The sequence below is a fragment of the Ambystoma mexicanum genome, chromosome 7q (genome assembly GCF_040938575.1).
Source record: "Ambystoma mexicanum isolate Mex_15411 chromosome 7q, UKY_AmexF1_1, whole genome shotgun sequence".
NCBI classification, from domain to species: Eukaryota; Metazoa; Chordata; class Amphibia; order Caudata; family Ambystomatidae; genus Ambystoma; species Ambystoma mexicanum.
The window spans coordinates 892,054,074-892,081,248 of NC_090941.1; positions in this window are offsets into that span (position 1 = coordinate 892,054,074).

The window sequence follows — 27,175 nt, forward strand, 5'->3', positions numbered from 1 at the left end:
CCAAGTTCTAATTTTTTGACTATCTTAATTTTTTACTTCTGCCTGGTTACATCATTAAGAGACACAATGATATATTTTTGTTTGGTTAGCCTTTCAACTTACCGCCTTCTCATGAGACACATAGTTTATCATTTTACTGAGTTTCTGCACAACATCCAAAGATAGCCTGTGCTGCCCCTTGCACTTCTTTGGCTAGGATGGGTTGATCCATCAAAGTAAATAGGAAGGGCAAGAGAAATCCTTGCAGGATTTAAAATGCTTTACCAGTTATCTTTTCATCCCTGGCTGTAGTAAATTGCTTTTACGTTGTTCTTAGTTAACTGTTTTAATCCTTTCCATATGATGGGTTATCCAGGGGCTGGTATGTATAACCCCCTTAAGATTTAGCTTGCCCATCCACAGCATCACACATGTGAGTGTGATTTTAAGTGTTACTGTGGCACAGCAGATACACATACATGGTTGATTGGTTGTTGGTAGCTTTAACATTTGAGAAGTGAATAGAATAGTAGGATGTTGGATATCAACTCAACCGCTGTATTGCTAATGTTGAAAACTGTATATTGTTTGATTATATTGTTTTAATGCTCAGATAGAATATCTACAAGAGAATAAGTATGCACAAATTATTAACAATCATGTGAAAGCATTCTTAATGTGTTTCAATTTATGAATATAAAAGATAATATACTGCAAGTGCAAATACTTGTTGGTTTAGTGATAAAACTGTGTAGGAAAGTTAGTGATAGCATCCAATGTTCATCGTACACACAAGGGTGATATGTATTGGTACATAGAAACTATAAAGGCAAACCCACACCATCGCTGTCCAATAGTAAACTTGTCAGGGGCGTTAGTTTATCTTGCTGGAAACACAGAGACCCAACTTTCTCCATAGCCTTGTTTAACATACAGCACTATTATCTATGGCAAAACCTGCCACAACTCCAGGTGGGCATTTAGACTGCCTTCTGTGTGAAATGTAGGCTCTGGCATGCAAGTTATGATGGAAATCATGACGGGGCAAATCAAAAACTGAAATTATAAAGACAATACATCCATAGTTATAAAAGTGAAAATGTGTGTGTGTATGGGTTTGTGGCAAATCGTTTTCCCTTATGCAATTCCACACTGTTTCACCAATCTGCACCAAATTTAGCATAGTTACCTGTTAGGGCCCTCTGGACATTACTTGCTACAGGACATTTGCACACCCCAACCCCTTTCCCTGGATGTCAGCAAAACTCTGAATTTTTCTGTGGGTTTGTGGCTTGGCAAAGCGTTGCTCCTCATACAATTCCACACGGTTTCACCAATCTGCACCAAATTCTGCATAGTTACCTGTTAGGACCCTCTGGGCATTACTGGCAATATGACATTTGAACAGACCACCCCTTTCCCCAAATGTCAGCACCATCACACATGAGACGGTTGCCTGAAATCAGCGAAATATCAATGTGGTCTTAGAAGGAATAGTTCTTAACCCTAAAATGCATGGTTTCTGAGACATTTGCACTGCAATGCACCGTAACGAACTGCACCATGCCAGGGTGAAGCAACAGGTGGGGAGAGAGTACAGTAGGTCCCAGTATGGAGTGGCACACCATCTATTGCTCATCTCAACTTCTGCTCCGGGGTATGTCATGCCAGGCACACACGTCCATTCTCAATGCACTTTACTTCAGAGTGCAAGGCACATCAAGCAATAAGCAAATCATAACAGCAACTTACAGGTTCATTGATTTCCAGCAATTGATGAGAGTGTTGTCATGTCTGTCCACAGAACCCATTCGGAGAATGGGTACTTATTGCGGGTAGTTAATAAATGCTGCAGGTGTAAAATATTCTGATTAATGAATGCATTACAAGTATCTGTAGTGGGCTTATTGATTGCTGAGAACCAGCTGATTGAGGGGTCACCCTATTTATTAGGTATTCACCCACTTGATGAGGCTCACAATAGGTTTGAACCCTGGTCCTCAGTCGATCACAAATACATCAGGTAGGCATTCGATCATGCTGAAATCACTGACACAGATAAGGATGGGTGTTTGTTGGTTTAAAGGCTACATACAGCAGCCTATCCCCCCCCCACTAGCATCACACTTGAGGTCAGGGTCAGTACATGAAGTAGTGGGTGCTCCCACCCCATTGAGTGGAAAGGGGCCACCAAGTTGTAAAAGGATAAATAATTGATGTAATGTAATTGTATTTATTAAGCGTGAACCAAGGCAAAAAGTCATATGGGCTCAGGCAGCAGCAATAGAGAAAAGCCCCAAAGACACCATTCCTCAAAACAGAAACGTCTTGACAGTTTTTCGACATCATCATCCTCATCAGGTGCTTCTATTTCAACGTCAGGGGGCAGTGGCACATTGCGTCTGATACACATATTGTGCAGCATGACACATGCCATGGTAATCTTGGCCACCTTCTCATGGCCATACAGGAGAGTGCCACCAGACCTGCTAATGCACCGAAACCGTGACTTCAAAAGGCCAAAAGTCTGCTCGATCACGATGCGGGTACAGGTATGTGCACGATTGTACTCCTCTTCGTGCCTGTTCTATGGGTTCCGTACAGGTGTAAGGAGCCAGCTCTTCAGGGGATAGCCCGCATCACCTGTATAGGGGAACAAATGGGGTCCTGTTACTGTTCACCTCAAGAGCGGCCTGTTCATATCACACAAATTGACATTGCATTGTGATTCAAGGACACAGTCAACAGCATACATGCAGATGGTCTGTGTGACAGCAATGTGCAAGGGTGAGCTCAACCATGCAAGTAGACATGCCCCATTAATGCCTCCAACAGTAATTGACATGTCCTGGGTGAGGCGAGGTTTTAGGTGTCCCTGGGCCCAGGCAGATTTGGTTCCTCACTGCTGTTGCACTGCCATTCCAACATAGATGTTGCCATGCAGTGAGGCATCACTTCAGTGGTGGAAAAGGTGCGTGGTGAAATGCTATGTCTATGGCTAGGGCTGATCCCTTTGCATGCATCATAGGGCACATTGCATTATTGATGTTGTGCTGGACTGATTCCGGATGACTAGCTTGATGGCACGTATGAAATCTGTGTATTTTGTGGCGTGGAATGTTGTGCAATGTGTATGTGGATGGGTGTTTGATGTTACTAGACCTGAAATGCCATCTGTGTTGTGTAGCTCATACTTGCATGTCGGTTCATCTCAAGTACGTTGCGGCATTCCCAGATGGACATTGGCGTACATCTGTATGTGCATTTTGCAGACAGACGACAAGCTACACCCAGTTGGAGTATGTATCTCTCCCCCCATCACACCCAGTTGAAGTATGTATCTCTCCCCCCATCACACCCAGTTGGAGTATGTATCTTTCCCCCCATCACACCCAGTTGGAGTATGTATCTCTCCCCCCCATCACACCCAGTTGGAGTATGTTTCTCCCCCCATCACAACCAGTTGGAGTATGTATCTCTCCCACCCAATCACACTGCCATGTGCTTGGCCTGCTACTCACCAAGTAGCCACGAACGTTGTGCGGTTTGTCGCTCCATGTACCGTGGGATAGTTGAGTTCCGCAGGACCATGGAATCATGGGTTGATCCGGGAAATCGGGCACAGCAATGTGTGATTATCTTGTTGGCGTCACATACCATTTGGACATTGATGGAGTGGAATTGCTTCCTGTTTCGGTAGACCACTTCATTGCGATGTGGGACCACCAATTCAACATGTGTACAGTCGATGGCCCCAATGCAACTTGGGATGCCTGCCAGTGAATAGAAGCCAACTTTGGTGTTTGCAATCTCCTGGGCAGTCCGTGGCATGAATATGTGTTCAGATGCATGCTTCAGGAGGGCATCGAGTACCTGGTTCAGCGTGAGTGAGAATACTGGTTGGGAGATGCCATGCATCTGGCCCACTGTATGCTGGTAGGTGCCTGTGGCCAGGAAGTGAAGCACAGTCACCACCTTGAATAGAGGGGAGATGGCATTTCTGATGTCTATGAGGCTTACAATGTCGTCGTGTATCATGTCCACGATGCTGGTGATGGTATCCCGGTCCAGATGGTACAGGGTGTGTATCTGCTCAGGGGTTAGGTTAAATGGACTGGCTCTGATCCTGGGGATTGGTGGGTGCCTCTGTGGTATGATTAGGTGCCGTGGTGGTGCTTGCTGTGCCTGTCTTGCCCTCCTACTCCTCCCCCTGAGTCTCCTTTGGGCTGCCTGTTGTTGTTGCATCTGCGCTGCAATCATGTCCTCCAGCCCATGTAATGCTGCTAGTATTGGAACCATCTTGGTGTGGGAAGGGGTGTGTGAAGGGGTGTGGTGTGCTCCTTTTGAGATGCCACAGTCTCCATTGCCTCCACCTGTGCTGATTGTGTCCACCTGTGGCACGTGGGAACACTGCTCAGTTCTCTTAACGTGTGGTTCGCGATGCCGGTATTTGCGCCATTTAGGTAAGGGATTTTGGGGGCTTTACCATGCCGCTATTGGCATGTCCGCTCACCTTGTGATGCTGTGCTAATAGCGGCATGGCGTAATTTACGGGATGGTGGGTCGCGCGCACGCGGACTGCCCGCTATTAGTGGCACCGTACTTAGCGCTGCCGCTAATAGTGATGAGCCGGGTCGTAATTCGCATGGGGATTTAACGTTACCGGTATTCCATTACCGGTAACGTTAAATCTATACCGCCTACCGTGTAATGAGGCCCATTGTTTATCATTTTACTGAGTTTCTGCACAACATCCAAAGATAGCCTGTGCTGCCCCTTGCACTTCTTTGGCCAGGTTGGGTTGATCCATCAAAGCAAATAGGAAGGGCAAGAGAAATCGTTGCAGGATTTAAAATGCTTTACCAGTTATCTTTTCATCCCTGGCTGTAGTAGATTGATTTTACGTTGTTCTTAGTTAACTTCCCATATAATCCAAATAACCTTTGACTGAGTGTTTTAATCCTTTCCGTATGAGGGGTTATTCAGGGGCTGGTCTGTATAACCCCCTTAAGATTTAGCTTGCCCATCCACAGCATCAGACATGTGAGTGTGATTCTAAGTGTTACTGTGGCACAGCAGATACACATACATGGCTGATTGGTTGTTGGTAGCTTTAACATTTTAGAAGTGAATAGAATAGTAGGATGTATATTGTTTTAATGTTCATATAGAATCTCTACAAGAGAATAAGTATGCATAAATGATTAACAATCATGTGAAAGCATTCTTAATGTGTTTCAATTTATGAATATAAAAGATAATATACTGCAAGTGCAAATACTTGTTGGTTTAGTGATAAAACTGTGTAGGAAAGGGATTGATAGCATCCAATGTTCATCGTACACACAAGGGTGATATGTATTGGTACATAGAAACTCTAGAGGTAAGCCCACACCATCGCTGTCCAATAGTAAACTTGTCAGGGGCGTTAGTTTATCTTGCTGGAAACACAGAGACCCAACTTTCTCCAGAGCCTTGTTTAACATACAGCACTATTATCTATGGCAAAACCTACCACAACTCCAGGTGGGCATTTAGACTGCCTTCTGTGTGAAATGTAGGCTCTGGCATGCAAGTTATGATGGAAATCATGACGGGGCAAATCAAAAACTGAAATTATAAAGACAATACATCCATAGTTATAAAAGTGAAAATGTGTGTGTGTATGGGTTTGTGGCAAATCGTTTTTCCTTATGCAATTCCGCACTGTTTCACCAATCTGCACCAAATTTAGCATAGTTACCTGTTAGGACCCTCTGGACATTACTTGCTACAGGACATTTGCACACCCCAACCCCTTTCCCTGGATGTCAGCAAAACTCTGAATTTTTCTGTGGGTTTGTGGCTTGGCAAAGCGTTGCTCCTCATACAATTCCACACGGTTTCACCAATCTGCACCAAATTCTGCATAGTTACCTGTTAGGACCCTCTGGACATTACTGGCAATATGACATTTGAACAGACCACCCCTTTCCCCAAATGTCAGCACCATCACACATGAGACGGTTGCCTGAAATCAGCGAAATATCAATGTGGTCGTAGAAGGAACGGTTCTTAACCCTAAAATGCATGGTTTCTGAGACATTTGCACTGCAATGCACCGTAACGAACGGCACCATGCCAGGGTGAAGCAACAGGTGGGGAGAGAGTACAGTAGGTCCCAGTATGCACTGGCACACCATCTATTGCTCATCTCAACTTCTGCTCCGGGGTATGTCATGCCAGGCACACACGTCCATTCTCGATGCACTTTACTTCAGCGTGCAAGGCACATCAAGCAATAAGCGAATCATAACAGCGACTTACAGGTTCATTGATTTCCAGCAATTGATGAGAGTGTTGTCATGTCTGTCCACAGAACCCATTCGGAGAATGGGTACTTATTGCGGGTAGTTAATAAATGCTGCAGGTGTAAAATATTCTGATTAATGAATGCATTACAAGTATCTGTAGTGGGCTTATTGATTGCTGAGAACCAGCTGATTGAGGGGTCACCCTATTTATTAGGTATTCACCCACTTGATGAGGCTCACAACAGGTTTGAACCCTGGTCCTCAGTCGATCACAAATACATCAGGTAGGCATTCGATCATGCAGCCATCACTGACAGAGATAATGATGGGTGTTTGTTGGTTTAAAGGCTACATACAGCAGCCTATCCCCCCCCCACTAGCATCACACTTGAGGTCAGGGTCAGTACATGAAGTAGTGGGTGCTCGCACCCCATTGAGTGGCATGGGGCCACCACGTGGTAAAAGGATAAATAATTGATGTAATGTAATTGTATTTATTAAGCGTGAACAAAGGCCAAAAGTCATATGGGCTCAGGCAGCAGCAATAGAGAAAAGCCCCAAAGACACCATTCCTCAAAACAGAAACGTCTTGAGAGTTTTTCGACAACACAAATTGTCTGAAGTCTCTCACAAATGAGATTTCGACAGCATAGTGGTTAGGGCTGAGAAAGAGCACCCTGCAGCCCGAACTTTATGAAATCTCAGAACTTTCAACAGATTTAAAGAAGCCGAGCGCAATGTTCGCGAAGGAACATAACCAATCATCTTAGATTGAAGAAATGTAGGCCGAGAAAATAGAAGGCACAGTGTACCATGCAAAGGATTTTAAATTATATGCAGCTCTTCACCGGAAGCCAGTGAAGTTCTGCCAACAAGGGAGAAACTGGGGACAGCATAGAAGCATTAAGGGTCAGACATGCTGCAGAATTTTGAAGAATCTGAAGTCACTGAACCAAAGTGACTGGTTGACCAAGATAAATGCCATTGCAGTAGTCTACAGAACTCATAATAGAGCCAGTGACTACAGTGGAGCTATATTGCAATGTAATAAAAGGGAGAACCTTTCTTAAAAGTTTCAGTTTGAAGTAACCAGTATAGCACACTGATGCAATTTGTGCCTCTCTCGAACCAGAGAAGAACAACTTGACCACTACAATCTTAACAGGTGTATTTGGAGCAGAACAGGGTCCCAGAGAATCCATATACATATCTAAATGCTAGAAAGAATGATCCTTCGAGGGACCTGCCACAAGAATCTCTGTTTTCTAACCATTGAGTTTCAATCAATTTTTTGACATCCAGCCACCAATCTCTGACAAACAATCTTTTCATTTAGACAGAGGATCAGATAAAAGAGAATTCAATTCAAAAATGAATTGTGCAGCATCGGCATATGCCATATGAAGAAATTAGGTCAGCCAATGGACGTAAATATAAATGAAAAAGAAGTGGGGAAAGGGATTATCCCTGTGGCACACTGTACAAAATTGGAGTTGAAGCTGCTTGAAAAGAGAACAAAGATACTGGGCCTCATTAAAAGTATAGCAGTAAGGCAACAACGGTGCAGGTATCGCTACTGGCACCGTTGCTACCGTACCGCCATACTAAGAGTTCTGCTCGCGGGTGCCCTTGCAACCACCAGGTCTGACCTGGTGGCCGTACCAGCACCCGCAAGCAGAACATGATGGTAGTACCGGTACCGTTATTAATGGTACTGGTGCTACCACCATCCCCATTCCCATTGAGCCCTATAGGGCTCAATGGGAATGGGGATGTACCGGCACCCGGCACCCGCGAAAGGGCAATCACCGGATCTGGCTGGCCCGGAATAGCCTAGTAATTGCCCATTCGCAGGTGCCGGACCTGGATGCGAGTTTGGAAGTAGCCTTGCCGGTAAAACTGGCAAGGCTACCTCCAACCTCTTAATGAGGCCCACTGTCTGCACACAGTCTGTCAATAATGAAGAAAACCATGTCAAGGCAGACCCTGACATCCTTATTTGCTCCAGACAACAAGGACGAATCGCATGATTAATTGTATCAAAAGCCACAGAGAGATCCAAGAGAATCAACACACTGACCTCCCGCAGTCCTGAAGCAGAGCCAAGTTGTCTAAAATAGATATCATTACAGATGCCATACCTATCAAAGGCCTTAACCTGATGCAGATGTAAAAGAAAACATTCTCTTTGAGAAACCTTGAGAGTTGAGGAGTTACAATAACTTCCATAAGTTTCTTGAGTAATGAGCATGGGCAGAAAAGATAGGAGACGGTAATTGGCGGATGACAGGGGATCCAATTGTGGCTTCTTCAAGAGTGGTGTAACCAATGCGTGATTCAAAGGAACAGGAATCACACCATACATGAATGTTTACTGTAGGGCAGTTGTAAAAAAGCACAGTGGTATCCATAGGTAAGGACTCAATAAGATACAATGGAATCGGATCAGATGGGGATTCTGATTTAAGTTTCCAAATTTCAGAATAGACAGTCTCATCAGTAACAGGCTCAAACATCAAGAAAGCAGACACCAAACCAGTCGACTCAATCAAATTCCTAATACTGTTGATCTTATCAACAACAAAAGTACTAATTACATTAAATATCTTTGGAGCAAGAAGGGTTGAATAGAGAGGGAGGTGGCGCTGAAAGTTCTTTAGTAACTCTGAACAGCTCTCGAGAACATGTGGCTGAAATTATGCATTCTGCATAATGCTGTGATTTTGCTGATTTAATAGCCAATTTATTATTTATTTACTTATTTAATTTATATATTTGCCATGAGCTGCAGCCGAAGGCGTCAGGGTGCACATTCAACAACAACATGACAAACAACAAAAAGCAGGTGGGACTTTCCCTAAAGCGGATTTCAATTAAATAAGAAAGTCTTCAATCTCTTCCTAAAAGTAAGGAGACATTTCTGAGTGGCCTGTACAGGGAAGGAGCGTCCCTTCCCTCTTGCTCTTTTCACCCTGTGGCATAAGAGTCATAATGTGTCAGTGGATTTGGTCATTCTTCCCATTCTTTGAAAGTTAAGACTAAACCTTGAGATAAGTAGGGGCAGAGCCGTGCAAGCATTTATGTGTTATAGTATTGGTTTTAGAGTGAATTTGTGACCGTACTGGCAACCAGTGCAGTTCCCTCTTGGCTAAAGTAATGTGCTCTCTTCTCGGGATACTCTTAATGATGCGTATATCTTTTGAATGTTATTTTTACTAGCCGCGCCCAGGAGTGCACTCCAATTATCTATTCTAGGCATTATAGTTGCCCGGACTAATGTTTCTACTGGTCACAAATGGCTTCGCAAGTCTCAACAATTTGAGATGATATTGTAATTTCTTGAATACACTATCTACCTGGGCATCCACCCCGAGCAAACTTTTGAATATCACACTCAAAGACTTAACATTATTTTGGGCATCAACACGATGCCCGTCCACTCGGAAATTATCAAAACAGGAGTCCAAATTCCTTAGAGTCTGGGGTAATCCAAAGATTAACAACTCAGTTTTTGCACCATTAAGACAGAGTTTATTAATGGTCATCCAGTCCTTCAAAAGCTTGTAAATATCTTGTATTTTTCACATAGTCGCCACTCAGTTCAAACATCAGCTGCGCATCTTCAGCATAATTCGTACATTTCACCTCCTCTATATCGAGGAGGTCGCACAAAGGGCGCACATAGATATTATAGTCAAGAGAGCTGGCGACAGGCAAATGCCTCTAGGTACCCCACAAGTCGAGATTTCATAATTCAACGAGGCTTGCTCATAACAGATTCTAGATTTTCTATTGGAAAGAAACCCCTCGATCCATTTAATGGATTCCGGAGAACATCGTCCCACTGAAGATAATGCAACCAGAAGTTTAGAGTAATAAAGGAGGTCAAAAGTTGCTGAAAGGTCCGGCAACATCAACAGCCCTGCTCTACTCTCTTCTACGATGTCCAACATCTGGGTCTCTAGATCCAACAATGCACTTTCAGTACCATGGTTAGACCTAAAACCAGATTGTCTAGGATGCAGTATGTTTGCCTGGTCTAGGTAAGCCTGCAAGTGCATTGTAGCAAGTATATCAATAATTTTTAAAAGGAATGGTCGATTAGTAATTGGCCTAAAATGATTTGTGTCTTTTGGATCCAATCCTTCTTTTTTCAGACGAGGAATAATTGCTATATTTTTCAAACAGTCCGGAATGTCCTTGTGAATAATGGTAGAGTCTGTGAAGCATGTTAAAAAAAGTGCAAAAAGTGTAAGATGCTATAAAATGACTCATGACCCAATAACATCCCATGGGCATGACGTGGGATGCATTTTCTTTCAAATGTTTTCCAAGTCCGAAATGAAGATAGGGGAAAAGCTAAACAAGGGGCCATCAACTATCATGGTTTCTAGCGTTTCATCCACTACCGTATTAGACACAAGTTCTTGAATAATATTTTCATGAGATTTAGCTATTTTACCAGCAAAAGCTTTCTGCGTATGTATACAATCCTCTGTAGTAGGGTAGAGTAGATTGGTTTTAAAATTATTTTTTTCCAGGCTTTTCAGGATTTCCCCAAATGTTCTTGTATCATTCTCAGAATTCTCAATTTCACCATTAAAATAGTTTTTCTTTGCCTCATATAATTCCTGCTTATATTGTTTCTCGAGAGCTTTCCAGGTACCCTTATTCGTTTCTGTTTTGTTTTTATCCAACAACATTCAGCTTTCACTTTTTCTGTTTAAGCTTAGTAAGTTCATGAGAAAACCACCAATGTAGTCTTCATTGGGACAATAATGTTTAGCATAGTCTCTAGATCTTCAATAGATGTGCATAAAGTTTCAATCTGAAGAATGTCCTTAACCTCGGCCATGAGCTTACTCATAGATGTGGATCCTTGATCCATCAATATTTAATTAGGAAACCCTATTCTACAAAAGAACAGGAGTAAATGTTTCAAAATCTGTTGTGATATGTTGTTTCTTAATGGAAAGGCCTCATGGTAATGTGTTACATAATCCAAAATCACTAATATGTATTTATTCACTATTCTTGAGGTTTCTAACAGCCCTACTATATCCATCCCTAATCTTAAGAAAGGGAACGTCTTTAATAGGCAAGGGTTGTAATGAAACTGGAGGAGGGATCTGAGTACAGGTTTTCTGACATAAGGCATATGTACGAACAAAATTCTTTACATCAACAGAAATCCCTGGCCAATAGAATCTATTTATAATTTGGGCCTCAGTTTTTGCAGTCTCTAAATAACCTCCTGTTAAATGAGAATGGGCCATTTCTAGAACAATATTCCTGTGGCTTTTGGGTATTACAATTTGTGATTTAGTGGTATCCTACATCCCCTCTATATAACAGTCCGGACTTTATAGCAAGGGTTCATTTCTTTGAGCAAAAGCCATGTCAGGAATAATCTCCTCCTCCTCATCAACTTGATATTTTATTATTGGTTCTGCAGGGATTTTAATATCTGCTTCACCAAAACCCTGAACCCGGAGTTACTCTCTCAGTTGGGCCAGTGTTTTTAACTTGCCTGGGTTTTGGGAACAGATCATTTTCCAATATCCCTTGAGGTATTCTTTCCCCTGCTTTAACTTGATAGGCTTTCTTCCCATTATTTGTACTAATATTTTGAACTCTCCTCTCTCACCTATAATCAGGATCAAGACCTCATGCCAATACGTCTAGGCCATAGCACCAGGCCAGGCCTGACTTTGAGACAAGTCTGATATAGGTACCACCGGGAGGAATAAGGATAGATCTGTGGACATCAAGGCTCTATCCCCAAGCTAAATTAATTCTCGTCTGCTACTATAGACATCAAATCCTTTGGATCTTTCTGTAGCAATAGTAGGGTCAGGGGCTCTTTTACTAAGTTTTTCAAACTTCAGGGTTCCCAAATTTGTGTCAATTGATTCTGATCCCACTCTGACACCATAGAGGAGGGGTCAGAAATGCAAGGCGGGTGACTTGGTAAAGGTTTTCCACAAGTAGCCATTTTATTAACTCTAAAGGGTGTGATAAATGCCTTGCTATCCCTGACCTAAAGAGGTTTCACTGCCTGTCAAACTAAGACTAAAGAAACACACTCTAATAAAAGGAATCTTTCCTTTACACTTATACATATATTGAACTCATAATGGTAGACTATGGCAAAACAGAAATACCATTTATACTCAAAATGAACTTGAAAACTTTGTATCCTTATAACTGGGGTCGTAGCCCCTTCCCCAGATTCAAAGGCAGGATCCTCAACCAAAGTTCCAAACAAGAAGGATTCATTTTTGTATAGCCAAGTTCTGTTCATAAAGTTCTTCCTACTCCACAAGTCTTTCACTTGGCGCTTGGCAGAGTTTTCACAAAACAAAAAGAAAAGTCTTTATTTTCAAACTGATAATCAAGATAACCTCTGCGTCTAGGGAATTAAGCAATTCAACAATTCTTCTGGATTCACAACAATGTTTTTGCCAGGGTGATTTTTACCACATTTCATCAAACACAATAGTGGTTTTGCCGCTTTCTTTCCTTTACAACCTTCAACCACAATGCAGTACTTCAATATCTTCTTCCTGGTCCACTAACCTGCCAAAACTACCACTAACAATGCCGATACTGGTATACTCCCTTTCCAGGACAAAAGTTCATAACACTGCTTCAAGTACTTTGTGGTAAGGCTTTCTTCACACTTGCAGAAAAGTCTTTGACTTTTAACGACCTTGAGATTCTCAACTTCATCTGTGAAGACACAAAATACGTTGGTGCTCTTTGTTCCATTGATTTATTTGCCACAGGCAATGCAGGTTATTCTCCTCTCCTCCTTGATAGCTCTAACAAGGAAGGCTTCTCTCCTGCCACTCTTTAATTCTTAGTTCCACATGAAACAACTTTTGACAATGGGGCTCATTCCAAGTATGCTGGTCGGGAAACATCGGCGCCAGTAAGCTTACTACGAGTCTGCCTGCCAGAGCTCTGTGCCCAACAGGACAGACCCTGCCAGACACAGCGGCCACAGTAGGCAGACCATCATGGAGGCACCGGCACTGTTAATAACGATGACAGTGCTTTTGTGGTCCCCATTCCCATGGAGTCCAATTGGACTCCATGGGAATGGGAACTTAAATATCCCTGATTGGTGGAGACCACTCCCTCCATTATGCCCCTTACCCAGCCACCCAGATATGAGCCATCCCAAACTTCTTGTAGTTCGTGCTGCAGCCACCCCTCCTTCCACATGAGAAACAAGCCCTCCTGCTCCTCCAATGTCTCTGTTGGGGTGTCCACATGATGCTCTGCCTCCCTTGCCTCTGTGGGAGGTGAACACATGAAGACCTCCCTCCCTACCTCTTTTCGCTACCAGGTCCCCCTCAAATGGCCCTGCAATGTCTCCCACTCTTGCACCATCCCCTAATGCTTTGGTCTCCCCCAGTGATTCACATGCTTAGCAGTGCTCTGATGCCCGGTACCCAGCGTCAAACAGAAAGATCACGAGATTTACCCCTCCACATTATTCATGATGGAACCCTCCTCCTTCTGTGAGGAGAAACGGAGGTCATCTTCCTCTTCCCCATCCTTATATGCCTTCCCAGCAAATGACAAGCAGATAATCGTGCTCACACTGCTGCTCATTGGGAAAATACAAAAAAAAAATCATGTTTCCTGGATAACCAGAAAGAACCAGTACAAGCCCATTTGACCCAAGTAAACAAACCAGGGTACAGAGAAGCAATCTACTCCTAAAAACTACACCTAATACACTACTTAATATTAATACTACTACTACAACTACAATGCATTACAAAAAAGTATGCATTGGACACCTATATTCAAATATACGCTGTGTGCAGAAGGACCTAGATTCAGAACACACACTCTGTACAAATTACCTAGATTCAGAACATACACTGTGCAAATCCCACTTATATTCAAATATACACTGTGTGCAGAAGTACGTAGATTCAGAACATACACAGTGTACAAATTACATCTATATTCAATATACACTGTGTGCAGAAAGACCTAGATGTTGATCATACACTGTGTCCAAATTAAATCTATTATCAATATACACTGTGTGCAGAAGGACAGAGGTTCAGAACATACACTGAGCCTCATTATAAGTTTGTCAGTCCGGTAATAACGGTACTGGTAAGCTTGCTGGTACCGTTGTTACTGGACTGGCAAATTACAAGTTATGCTCGCGGTTGCTTTCCCGCCCGTCAGGTCTGACCTGGCTGACATACCAGCAACTGCGAGCAGAGCATGTCGGAAGTACCGGCACCATTCTGAATGGTGCCGGTGCATCCACCTTGGAGAATTTTTTTCTGGCGCCCGTAAATGGGCAATTACTGGGTCTGGCAGGGCCTTAATGAGCCGGTAATTGCCCATTCACGGGTGCCCAAAAAAAATCACAAGTTTGGCGTCAGCCTGCCGGTTCTACTGGCAAGGCTACCGCCAAACTTGTAATGAGGCCCATGTGTGCAAATTACATAGATTCAGAACATACAATGTGTGCAAATCAGACCAATATTCAAATATATACTGTGTACATAAGTACCTCCTAGATTCAGACTATACACTGGCCCTCATTACAAGTCAGGTGGTGGACCATGGTGCTATGGTTTTAAATGTAACCATAGCGTCCATTTAACAATGTTTTTTCACTGAATTTCATAGGTTTTTATTAGTGCAACTTAACCTTAACGTCCCTTTCACACATTGGGCCTCATTACAACCCAGGCGGTAAGTTCCCTACTTTACCTTTACATAGTTTACACCATGGTGGATGGAGGATTTACCGCCCCATTCCAAGGTGAGTGGGGCGGTAAATCCCCATTCCCCATTTACCCGTCCCCATTCCCATTTTTGCCCCATAGGGCATAATGGGAGTGGGGAAGGCGCTAATTACGGCACCGTAAATTACGGTGGCGTAATTAGCACCAAGGCGGGTTAGCGCCTTGCATTTTAACGCCTGCTAAAAGCAGGCGTTAAAATGGTAATCAGGCGTTAAGGGTTAACGGCGCTGATGGCTCCATTAAACCCTTAACGCCTGGGTTGTAATGAGGCCCATTGTTTTCACTGAATTTCATGGGTTTTGACCAGAGCACACAAATTTGCTACAACCGCCTAATATCATACTCACACCCAATATATCAACAGTTTCAGCGAATCTAAAAAGTTTCAATTAAAAACTGTGCCATTTCACATCTATATTCAATATGCACTGTGTGCAGAAGGAGCTAGATTCTGAATATATCAAAAAGGGTAGCAGTGCCTGCTACCTTTTTTGATAGATTCAGAATATGGGCCTCATTACGAGTTGGGTGGTACTCTGTTCGGTAAATCCACCAAAATACTGCCCAACTTAATTAATGTTACGGCCACTTTGTCCGGCGGACCTACCGCCAGATTATAAGTGGAGGTGGCGGTGTAAATCAAAAATGTTTATGAGTCCATATGTTTTTTTTCTTGGTTAGTGGAATCACTGCAGCGATAATTTCAGCGTGGTAATCCTGCAGAGTTTGCAATTTATTTTGATGGAGAGTTGGAAGATTCACCTCCAGCATGATTTTTGTGTATCTCCTTAAATTCAGAATAATAATTGCATTCTCTCTATACAGATGGTGCCGAATTCCTATATCGTGGCTGCGGAAACATGTGCCATTCGTCCTTTGCTTGTAAGAATGTAGCTGTTTATTGGTAAGGTGACTGTTTATTTCTAGGTTTAATTTGGTTGGCTAAATTTTCGCTCATCACTGCATTGTTTGCATTGGTTTAATATCCAATCCTTTTTGGCTTCAGTTGTGCGCCAAGACAAGATCCTTTTCCTGTACAAGGAAGCCACTGCAGCATTGAGGCCCTTTCTTTGCTCTCTGCTGTGGAAGTGCAGTAACATGCAATGTGCTTGGTCCACGTGGAGGGCAGGATTAATAGGCTTTGGCAGCCTGCTCAGTGTTGCAGGCCTTATGTGTGGCATCCCTGATCTAGGCTATCTAGTAGAGTATTTATTATTTTTATTTTTTTTATTTTTTTATTTGTAATTTCTAGTTTCTTACAAACTTTTATTACAATTTTCTTACATCAACATGTCTGATTAGTCTCTTCAATATTTCACATCTTATGAAGTGCCATTTCTCAAGGTTTAATAAACTTTCAATTTAGTGCTTTCTCTAGAAAATTTATGACAGCACAGGTCAGATGCACTGAATTCCCACCTAAAATTCGTAACCACAATTTGTCCATACTGTCAGTGAGAGGAGCAAATTTATGCAAATGTACAGATCTTAAATCTTTAAGCAATTGACATTCAATCAATAAGTGTTTAGTAGAGTATTGAAGAATGTTTTATCACCACTTTAAGACCCCTACAGTCATTATGGTGCAATATAAAAGCCTTTGACCATAGCCTAGTATAAAGTAGGAACTGTAAGTACAATAGATGTTATCAAATATTTAGTTAGCTTATTTTATTTGAAGTTTTATAACACGCCACAATTGCAGAGATGAACCAAAAAAAGTGTAAAGAGGATCAAGCCTTTTAATTTGGCTAACACTGCTACTGAACCCTCCTTTGACTCCATTACTTCTCATTAACAAGATTACCATAAACACACAGTGATCCTCACCTGAAGGAGGAAACTCCCTGACGCGGTGCTGAGCCGCGGAACAGGGACTGCCTGGAGGCGGGCCACTCAGAGGAAAAGGTGGGCCTGGAGCCCCCGACTTGCTGCTGAATCCAGTGAAACTGGGGGAGGAAGCCCTCCAGCCCCCGTGCCGAGAGAGAGAGAATGCCGTGCAGCAGCAAGACACATAGAAGGAAGCCACAACCAGTGAAAATCAAACGGCAAGCGGAGATGAATGCTTCTGACGAAGCCATAACTGATCCTCCCTGGTGGAAGCACAGCTAGAAAGCAGGTACATGGGCCACCGAGGAAGAACGGAATGGGAGGAACACTATGAGAGGGGAATCCAGACCCCAAGCCCCTTATCGGCTAAGGAGCCCAAAAACCATCTGAAACTGGATTGGAGAGTCATGAAGGATACAAAACAAATTAAGAGTCAAGAAAGTACAGAAAAGCAGAGTGTAAAGTCCCAAGGGGAAAGTGGGCACTATTTCTGGGAGAAAACGAGAGCAGGGGCTAGGCAGCCCACGCAGAGTTGACAGCAGAACCGAGGGATCCCGAGTGATACAAGAAACAGTGATAGCGAGGATGAAGAGAATAAGAATATTGAGTTGCCCAGTGGAAAGTGCCTGCTGCCCCAGAGTGTGAAATTCCAAGTGAGGTGGTCTTCATATAGACGTTGTTGGAGGGGGATTGGCCAAATACACCACTGGATAAAAGAATTGAAAGATGTGATGAATGGAAGGATCAAAGACTGAGTGACTTCATCTTTTTTGATACAAGGAACTGTTCAAGATTTTGATTTTCTTTGTTCGTACTGTTGTAGTAACCTAGGCAGTCAACCCAGGCTCTGTCCTGTGTCAAACATTTAATTTAAAGGCTGTCTGGAGCAGAAGCGGTCAGTTGATAAATGTTGAAAAAAGACCATGCTCAAAGCCCATCTTGTTGTTATGTTTATATTCATCTAGTGGGTGTGACAAGCAGTTGGACAAGTTAGGACGGAGTACTGTGTTATTTGGACATTCTCACAATCACCTTAGTCTAGGTTTTTAGGAAGGGAGTCATGGTCAGTGAGGTGTTTTATTTTTATGTTTAATAAACTGAAGTGAATCATGTCCTCTTGACCGTGCCTTACGTTTGGTTCTCCACAGCAATACAGTGCTAAAGGAAAAGCTACTCTGACACAATAGACTGAAAATATGGGGCCCGACCATCATACATTGTCCACATACTATACAGATCAGGGGTAAATAATAGAGCATGTGTATAAGGGTTGGGTGGGAAACATTGGGCACCATCAGCTCCTAGTCATCCCGCAGTGTCCTAACAGCGTGGCCTTAGATGCAGTATTAGAAACAGCACATTCAAATACAAGGCTTGAGGGCCAGCTGCAGGATATATGAAAACATGGTCAAAATACAAAGCCTTAGGATAAAATGCAAGTTTTGAAATAAAACATTCCAAATACAAATCCTTAGTGCCAGCTGCAAGTTTAGTAGCACGTGGGGTGATAGCCCCCCCCAAGTAATCTCCTATGGCCATGGATCTCTAACCTGATGCCTGCACTGGCAATGAATGGAAGAACTCAACAAAGAAAAATGGTGCACCAGTTTTCCCATTAAAATCTCATTTATTAAATCAGGCAGATGTAATCAAAATGTATGGCTGTACATTCCCCAATCAACGTCATAGGTTACATCACGTTTGCGCGTTACAAGTGTTTAGCTAAATGAATCGATATTTGCTGTTTCCTGGGAATGTGCAAATACCTCAGAGAAAACTTATCATGTCAGAGACACACCAAACCAAGGCAAACCAGAGAATTCTGTAACACAAACATATCCTTGTGCATCTCCTGGAGCAGGTCATACATCCCTAGGGTACATGCACCTTAACCAGAGCCTTTCCACATTACGCAGTGAGCAGTAAATATAACATTTGTCTCCCAACTCGCACATTCCTACAAAGACAAGCACAGTTTATATGAGCCCATGAAAACACGGGTCTCTTTGCCTCGCAAGCAAAACACTGATGTATTTACACAGACCATAGGTTAACTGTTTAAGCAGGCTACTTAATTCAAGATGGTTGTGCTTCAGCTCAGAAGGTAGTGCATACACACCATGGATGAGAGGTTAGAAAACAAGGGTAGTGCATATAGGTCTAGAAGGATAACCGTCAGCATGAACAATGGCAAAAACTCAGTGGGCCTCATTACGAGGTTGGTTTTACCGGAAAGGCTACCTCCAAACTCGCATCCGGGTCCGGCACCCGTGAATGGGCAATTACCGGGCAGCCTTTATGGGACTTTTAAAAGTACACTTTTTACTTTTCTAAATATTTTGGATGATATGGTCAGACAAACTAAGAACGAGGCAAGTACTTTAAAAGGGGCTTTTAATGATTTAACTAACCAGGCCAAAGCTTTTCCTTTAACTAGTAATAGCAGCCATTTTGAATCCCCACAATCAACTACCGCTAAAGAGCGGAACACAGTGGTCCCTGTCCATTGTACCCAAGTGAATGAGGAGCCTGTGGCTGAAGTACCAATAAAATTAAATCCAAGCAAGGTCCTTAAATGCATGGGAAATTATGCTTAGGAGCAAGCAGAAATATTTTCAGTTCCTTTACAGAATATAATTGTCTTAATACTCCAGCCAGCAGCAATTCCTTCTGTTGAAATAATACTGGGGGTTGACCCATTACCTAAAGGATCTCTTGAAGCCACTGCTTTGTTGGTCAATAAAGCCGTTCATTGGATCAACACATGTGTGCATGGGCCTCAAATTATTCCCAGATCTATCATCCAACTTGAAACGAGAAGGGGGCCCCAGGTTTGGTATTGTCTAAAAGATTTGACGCTCAGAGATGATCTTGTCAGGAAGACCATGAAGACGGAAATTATCCTGGGCGAAAACCTCAGCCATCTCAGTTGCGGTAGGCAGACCAGGCAATGGGGAAAAGTGAGCCAGTTTGGTCATGGCGTCAACTGTAACCATAATACATGTGCAGGAGTTGGAAACAGGAAGTTCTACGATGAAATCAGTAGAAATCAAACCCCAAGGGCGAGAGGGTACCTCAGGTTGGGTGAGAAGACACAAGGGTTTGCGAGTTATGGACTTAGTCATGGCACAAACCGGGCAACTGAGTATGTATTCCTCTACATCCTTCTTGAGTTCCGGCCAAAAAAAAGAACGAGTGATAGGTTCTGTGGTATTAAGCTTTCCACGATGACCTGCAGTGAGTGAATCATGACACCAATTTATGATCTTGAGACGTAGTGGACCGGAAGGGATGTATAACCGATGGTTGAGGTATAGCAAACCCTCCTTTTTGGTGTAGGATGTCTCTCCTCTGGGTAGCGGAACAGTACCTTCCGAAGCAACACCAGCTCGAACCTCTTCCAAAAAGGTTTTGGCAACCATCAGGATCCTATTCCTGTGGAACATCGGCTCTGGGGTATGTCTTTTCTCCTCACATTTGGGACCTTTCTGAGAGAGTGCATCTGCAAGCGTATTGTTGGTACCAGGCAAGTAAGTAATTTGCAGATCATATTGGGCAAAGAAATATGCCCAGCTAGCCTGCCTGGAGTTGACACACTCCATATTCTGCAGGACCTTGAGATTCCTATGGTCCTTTCTGATGATAATGGTCTGCCTTGCTCCCATCAGTAGATGTCGCCAAGTCTCACATGCTTGTTTAATAGCCAGCAATTCTTTTTCCAGTACGGAGTAGTTGAGTTGGCTGGGAGTCAACGTCTTAGAGAGGTAGCAAATGGGGTGCTCCGGTTCCTCGAACACTTGTAGCAGAACAACTCCAATAGCCATGGCCGAGGCGTCAGTCTCGACGATGAACTGTTTGCTCTGGTCAGGATGGCGCAAAATGGGAGCAGTACAAAAGAGGTTCTTGAGATCGTGAAAACTCTGTTCTGCTTCGGAAGTCCAGCGAAAGGGATTGTTGACCTTCTTGAGTGAAGAAGTAATAGGGAGGACTGCTTCAGAGAAGTTTGGGATGAATGAGCGATAGAAATTAGAGAGCCCGAGAAACCTTTGGACCTCTTTGATCGATGTCGGGGAAGGCCAGTCCATAATAGCTGCTACCTTGCTGGGATCCATGGAGATACCTCTTTCAGAAAGGTGATACCCTAGATAGGGCACTGAAGTAGCAGCAAAAACACACTTCTCTGGTTTGACAAGAAGTTGGTTGTCTTTAAGCCTTTCCAGAACTTGTTGGACATGGGTTTTGGGATCCTCTGGTTTGCCGGAATATATCAGGATGTCGTCCAGGTATATGATCATGGAGACAGACAATAAGTCTGAAAACATCCGATCCATAAACCGTTGAAAAACAGCAGGAGCATTCACCAAACCAAAGGGCATGACTCAGTACTCAAATAAGCCGAAAGGAGTGGAAAAATGCGGTCTTCCATTCATATCCTTTGGCGATGCGTAACAAATGATATGCATTTCTGAGGTCTAATTTGGTGAACCAAAGTGCACCTTGAACAGCTTCAATGATCTCATGTATTAATGGCATGGGATACCGATCCCGGATGGTAACCTTGTTGAGGCCTCGGTAATCGATACAAGGGCGCAAGTCAGTAGAGTCCCTCTTCTTGACAAAGAACAAAGAAGCTCCGGCAGGAGACTTGGAAGGTTGAATGAGCCCATTCTGAACATTGGCATCAAGATAATCTCTTATAACCTTTCTTTCTGCTTGAGGTAAAGAGAACATCCTACAGAAGGGAACAAAAGCATTTGGTTCTAAGTCTATGGTACAATCTTCTGGCCTATGGGGAGGAAAGGTCGCTGTCTTTCTTTCGACGAACACCTCCAAGTAAGGGGAACAGTACAGAGGTAGAGCATGAACCCCAGCCAGCTGTTTGGTAGACCCTGTGACAATCTGAGGAATACCGTCGTCAGAAAAACAGTTGAGCTTGCAGTAGGAGGAACAAAATTGTAGTTGATTGTCCGCCCAATTGACATGAGGGTTATGCTTTCTGAGCCATGTGATGCCAAGAATAACCGGAAAATGGGCAGCTCGAATAATGTCGAACCGGATTGTCTCGGAATGTTGAAATATGGTAACCGATAGGTCCTCGGTGGTGTGAGTTAGTTCGGGCCTCTCAAAGGTTTGCTTCAACAGGGTCTGAAAACCAGCAAAATCGTGTAAGATGGGATTAGCCCCGGTAACCAGCAGAGTAACCCATGCCAGGGCATTGCCGGTGATGTTCGATATCATGAACCCGATCTTTGTCTGGTCGGTGGCAAACAGCCGGGGCCTGAAAGTAAAATATACTAAGCAGGCCTCCAAAAACTCTTTGACTTTTTTAGGAGTTCCATCAAACTTCCCTGCCGAAAGAGCCATGACAGGAAGTTCTGGGGATTGTGGTTCGCGGGCAGTAATCATCTGTTTCAAGACCACATTCTCTGCCTTAACAGTTTGTAACTCTTGGGACATTCCCTGAATGGCCTTCCATAGTTCTTGTATCTGCTCTTCTGCCGACATTTCTTCTGAAGGGCGTGGCAATCTGTCCGGGCTGGAAGATTCCGCTAACTCCCGTTCCTCCCCACTCTCCTCACCTGATTCAAAATCCTCTGGTTGCAGTTGCCTGTGAGAGAGGTAGTCCTTCTCCTTTTTGTGTAGAACGTATCTGTCTCGAGAGGAAGCCACAGTGAGCGCTAAAGTATGGCAAACCTGGGGCCCCCTTCCCGAGACCAGACAGTGCAAAGGGAAAAAGCCTGTTCAGGCAGAAAAAACCCTCCGAGGAGTGCAGCGGCTTGAGAGGATCCGGAGCAAGCGGTTGTAGTGGCGTTCTTGAGGCAGGTAGCTGATGGGAGCAGGCGAAGCCGGACATCCAAAGTAGAGAAGGACCCGGAGAGAAAGAGAGCCACCGGAAAGGGTACCAGCGGAGAAAACTACTCCGGACCAACAGGAACCAGGGCGGCTGAATGACAGCGCAGCCGAAGGTAAGGCAGAGAAGGCGGGTGCGGAGGACCGCGCACCGTAAGAGGAAACAAGCCGGAAGGTAAGGAGAAAGCTGGAAGAAAAGGCGAGGCAAGGAAAGGGAGAGAGAGAGAAAGGTAGTCCGAGGGAGGCGGACTGAAGGTACAGGGAAGTGACCGTGGCGGTCGAGGCAGGAAAAACTAGCGTGTAAACCCAAAGAAGCGAGCTAGCGCAGTGAAGGGGGTTGCAACACGGCGATCGCTGGGAGAGGAGGAAAGAAATACTTCCCAGCGGCGCCATGTTGGAAAACCACTAAACTGTCGGGTGCGTAAAGGAGGAATCACGTAGCGAAACCTCCGCTCGCCCTTCCAGCGCGTAACCGCCAACGCGGATATAAACGCCAAATAGGACGGCGAATGACAATATCTTGGAACATTGAAGGAGCTCAAGTGAAACTAATTGATAACAACATCAAACAAGCATTAAATGAGTTCCCGATTATCCTGCTCCAAGTGACATAGGAACTGCGAGAAATGTTTTTGATGGGTATACCATGTATCAAGTAAAGGCCAAGAAAGGCAAACGTGGGAGATATTATGGTGGTCTGGCAACTTGCGTTAAGTGCTCTTTTTCCTACGAAGTCGTTGACTTAGACACCCATCTAGATGCCCCGATCCAAGAGTTCAAGATAATTCCCTTGAATGGGCCCCCAATTCACTTCATACATATATATAATATATGATTATATAGATAATGAAATGCCAATATTAAAAAATTGCCATGTAAACCAACAGAATACTTGAGAATAATGCTATTGAAAATGCACAGTATAGTACAGTTCCCTGTGCCCATAAATAGATTTCCTTTCGGGGTAATAAAATCGAAACTTTATTGATTGATAAATGTCATTATTCAAAATGCTATACACTCATATCAATATCGAAAGTATTACAAGCAAGTATTATAAGGGACGCAACACCTAAAACATCAATTAATCCATTTGGCTACCTACACACTACCGCAAGGCCTAAAGCTCAATCCGGACACTTGACTCACCAGTGGCGGAATGTGGACGAATAGAGTTGAAATAGGGTTTGCAAGCAATTTTTGTGTCATTCGCCATTTATTCTTCTTTGTTACCCAAGATGTGGCGTACATGTTCGAGGAAAAGTGCCGGCTGCAGATGCGGTATCGATCACCCCTCTTGTCCTCTAAGACTTTTTGGACTCTACTTTCCAGCTCATCCAGTGGATATCCACAATGTCTGACCCATTCTCTTATTTGATCAACAGTTTTCGGGAATACATGCATTGTAGTGCCTTCAGATTTAGCATGGGTCTTTGAAGGGCAACCGCTAATCGAACAGGCAGGCATTGTTGAAAATTCTGAAAAGTAAATATCAAGATTATTATAAAACCACGATAAATAAAAATGTCATAAAAAAATAAATGAACCATACCATGTTCAATGCAAGGTTTGTTTTGGTCGCCGGAACTATACCAGTTCATCATGCGCAGCTTAGTATTTGCATAAGTTACAGATGATGTGACTAAACTTTAAACATGTGACTCATCCCTTGGATGTTCTGTCTTGCACGAAAAGGAAATATGCTTACATTATAGACTGGACCCCCGAAGGATGCAATTCGATGACAATTGACACAGATGAAAATAAATAGATCTATTGATAGCATAACAATTGAAACTCAAGTCAATAGCAATGAGACCAGGTAGAACAGGTAGATGGCCACAGGTAGCACACTGACGAGTTTGCTCGAAGTGGTAACAGATAGCACGACGATGAGCAGATTAGCATAGATCTCAGTGCTTCTCAGGTAGAAGGTTCAGGAGTTGACTTGCAAAGCACAAAGATGTTCTCATGAGACATATCAAGTGGTTTATAAAGTATTAGAAACAGAGGTGTGTTTGTGAATGAATGACGTGTGTATGTCGTGGTATTATGTGGTTTGCAGGGGGGCTGCCTGGAGACACGGGGTCTGAGGAGGCCATGTGAGCGATGGCCCCTGGGCATGGGATACCTTTTGAAGTGTACATGCTGTTTGGCACCTTGGCCGTTTGCGCCCGTGACAGCCGCCCATGCCAGCGCTCATCCCCGGGTGCGAACCACCTTTGATAGAGGGGGTGGGATGGATGGGCCGGTGGGCATGCAGGCAAGTGTGTGGGAGCGAGGGGCCATCAGGCCCCACTCATCCTTTACTTCTCAGTAGAAACTCGGACCAAGTGCCTCCAGTAGTGGGTTCGCCCCTTGCTCTTATGTGATGTTAACTTTGGATGACATTCACGTAGATGGGAACACTGAGCAGGACACGGGGCATCCATTTTTGTACCCCCTCTCCACTCCATCTTGGTGACCAGGCCTCACTGCGCAGAGCACATGGCCCCCACCCTCGTTCCCACTCTGACTGGAAAACTCCAGAGGTATTTGCAACAGCTAATAAATGTAACACATCACTCTTCCTCTTCCTCTGAGATCACTGTCCGCATTGGGAACCAGCCTGAACTAAGCAGATAGCTCGTTAATCTCCACAAATGTGTACTTGCCCACGCACCCTCGCCAGTGGAAACTTACTGCCATTCTGACCCTGTGTCCCTGCAAGGTATTCTCTTCATGTGCCAGACCACTGACCATGCCATGATGCCCACCTAGCAGATCCCCAACTAACATTAGATCCCTACTGCAGTATATCGTTGCCTATCATTAGCAAATACCAGATACCGGAGATACTTGTGAGCACAGACCCACACTTCGAACAGTGTATTATATGATATGATATGATTTGGCATTTGTAACGCGCCTATACACAAGTGTTTCAAGGCATGACGAGGCGGGGGGAAGAAGGGGAGACAGACAACGATCCAACTAGGCCAGGTGTCATTCAGAGCGCGCAAGTGCAAGGGTAGGGGGACTGGGAAAAGTGCAAGGGCAAGGGGAGAGGGGAAAGTGCAGTACATGGTTAGTAGAATACAAGATAAATAATAGGGCCAGCTGGTGGCAAGTGCAAGGTAAGTGCCGGGAGAAGGGGCTGTAGGATACAGAGACAGTCCTCTAGTGCAAGTAGTCAGTGCAGGGAAGAGTGGCTGGGCCAAGGACCGAGATCGGTGAGTGGCCCAGTTGCAGATTCAGTGCAGGTTCAGTGATTTTAGCAGGGGAGAGAGGGAGAGAAAGTGGAGGCAAAGAGGAAGGTTTTGAGGTGCTTCCGGAAGACCCTTAACCTAAGGCCTGTATAATCCAATGTTGATCGATAGTATAGATATATGTGTGACTTTTATAGAGACATAACCGACTGAAAGACTTTGAACAAGTATTATTTAGTGCATGCATTATTGAGAATATATTATGTTAGCTTAGATAGTGACCACCCTGCTTCACAGCGACCTGACATTCACCCATTCGGGGCACAGATGTCTGACGTCCATCCTTGAATGGAGACACACTTGATTCATTTAAAAAATCGAAACAACCGTTGTTAAAATATATGTGGGGTTTTATTTTGTATCTTATTTTGATGACACAAAAATACAAGACTTTACACATTGTAAAGGTGAGGTTGCAGCACAGCGAGATAAAATCCCCTGCACTGACCGCCGTCACTCGGGAATGTTTCTCTTATGGCACGAACGGCACAGGCGGGTATTACTCTTCGAACGCGGTGTCCAAGCCTCCCGTGAAGCCACCATGTAAAGGAACGATAGGCCACCAGCCGGTACCACCTGTGAAAAAGAATGATACAAACTGTTTTTAAATGAACAAGATAAGTTTAATAAACATTTGTTGTCAATGACAATTCTTGTAACTAATGGCATTCTGCTCGGACAAATGCTATCTAGACACTGCACACTATTGAACAACTTTCATGAGTTACAATATGTATATGTAATTTTGGATATAGTAGAAGACCATGAAATAGGAGTGGCATGACAAGCGGAGTATACTTACTCGTTACTCGGATTACGAGGACGAATAGTTGCGCGAAGTTCGTGCATAAGCATAAATGTAGGCCGCGCATCCCGAGTTTTCACAGCAGCAACAGTTCTCCTCCTCGGTTGGCATTAGCTCGCACCGATTGCATGTGCACCAGGTGGAAACACCGTCCATGCGAGTAGGTCCAGGCTCTTCAGCTGTTGAATAGTCCTCCCAACTGCCGTCCAAAGCCCCATCGTTTTCGCGTGTTTCCCTTTCCAGTAGTTCCTCCTCGGTATACTCGGGCTTGTGCATGTAGGGCATTATTGTAGCCATTGTGTGTTAAACAAACTAAAATAATGTATAGCGGTGGTACTGGTATCTGTTCACATGGGCTACAAGCAATGAAGGTAGCTGACC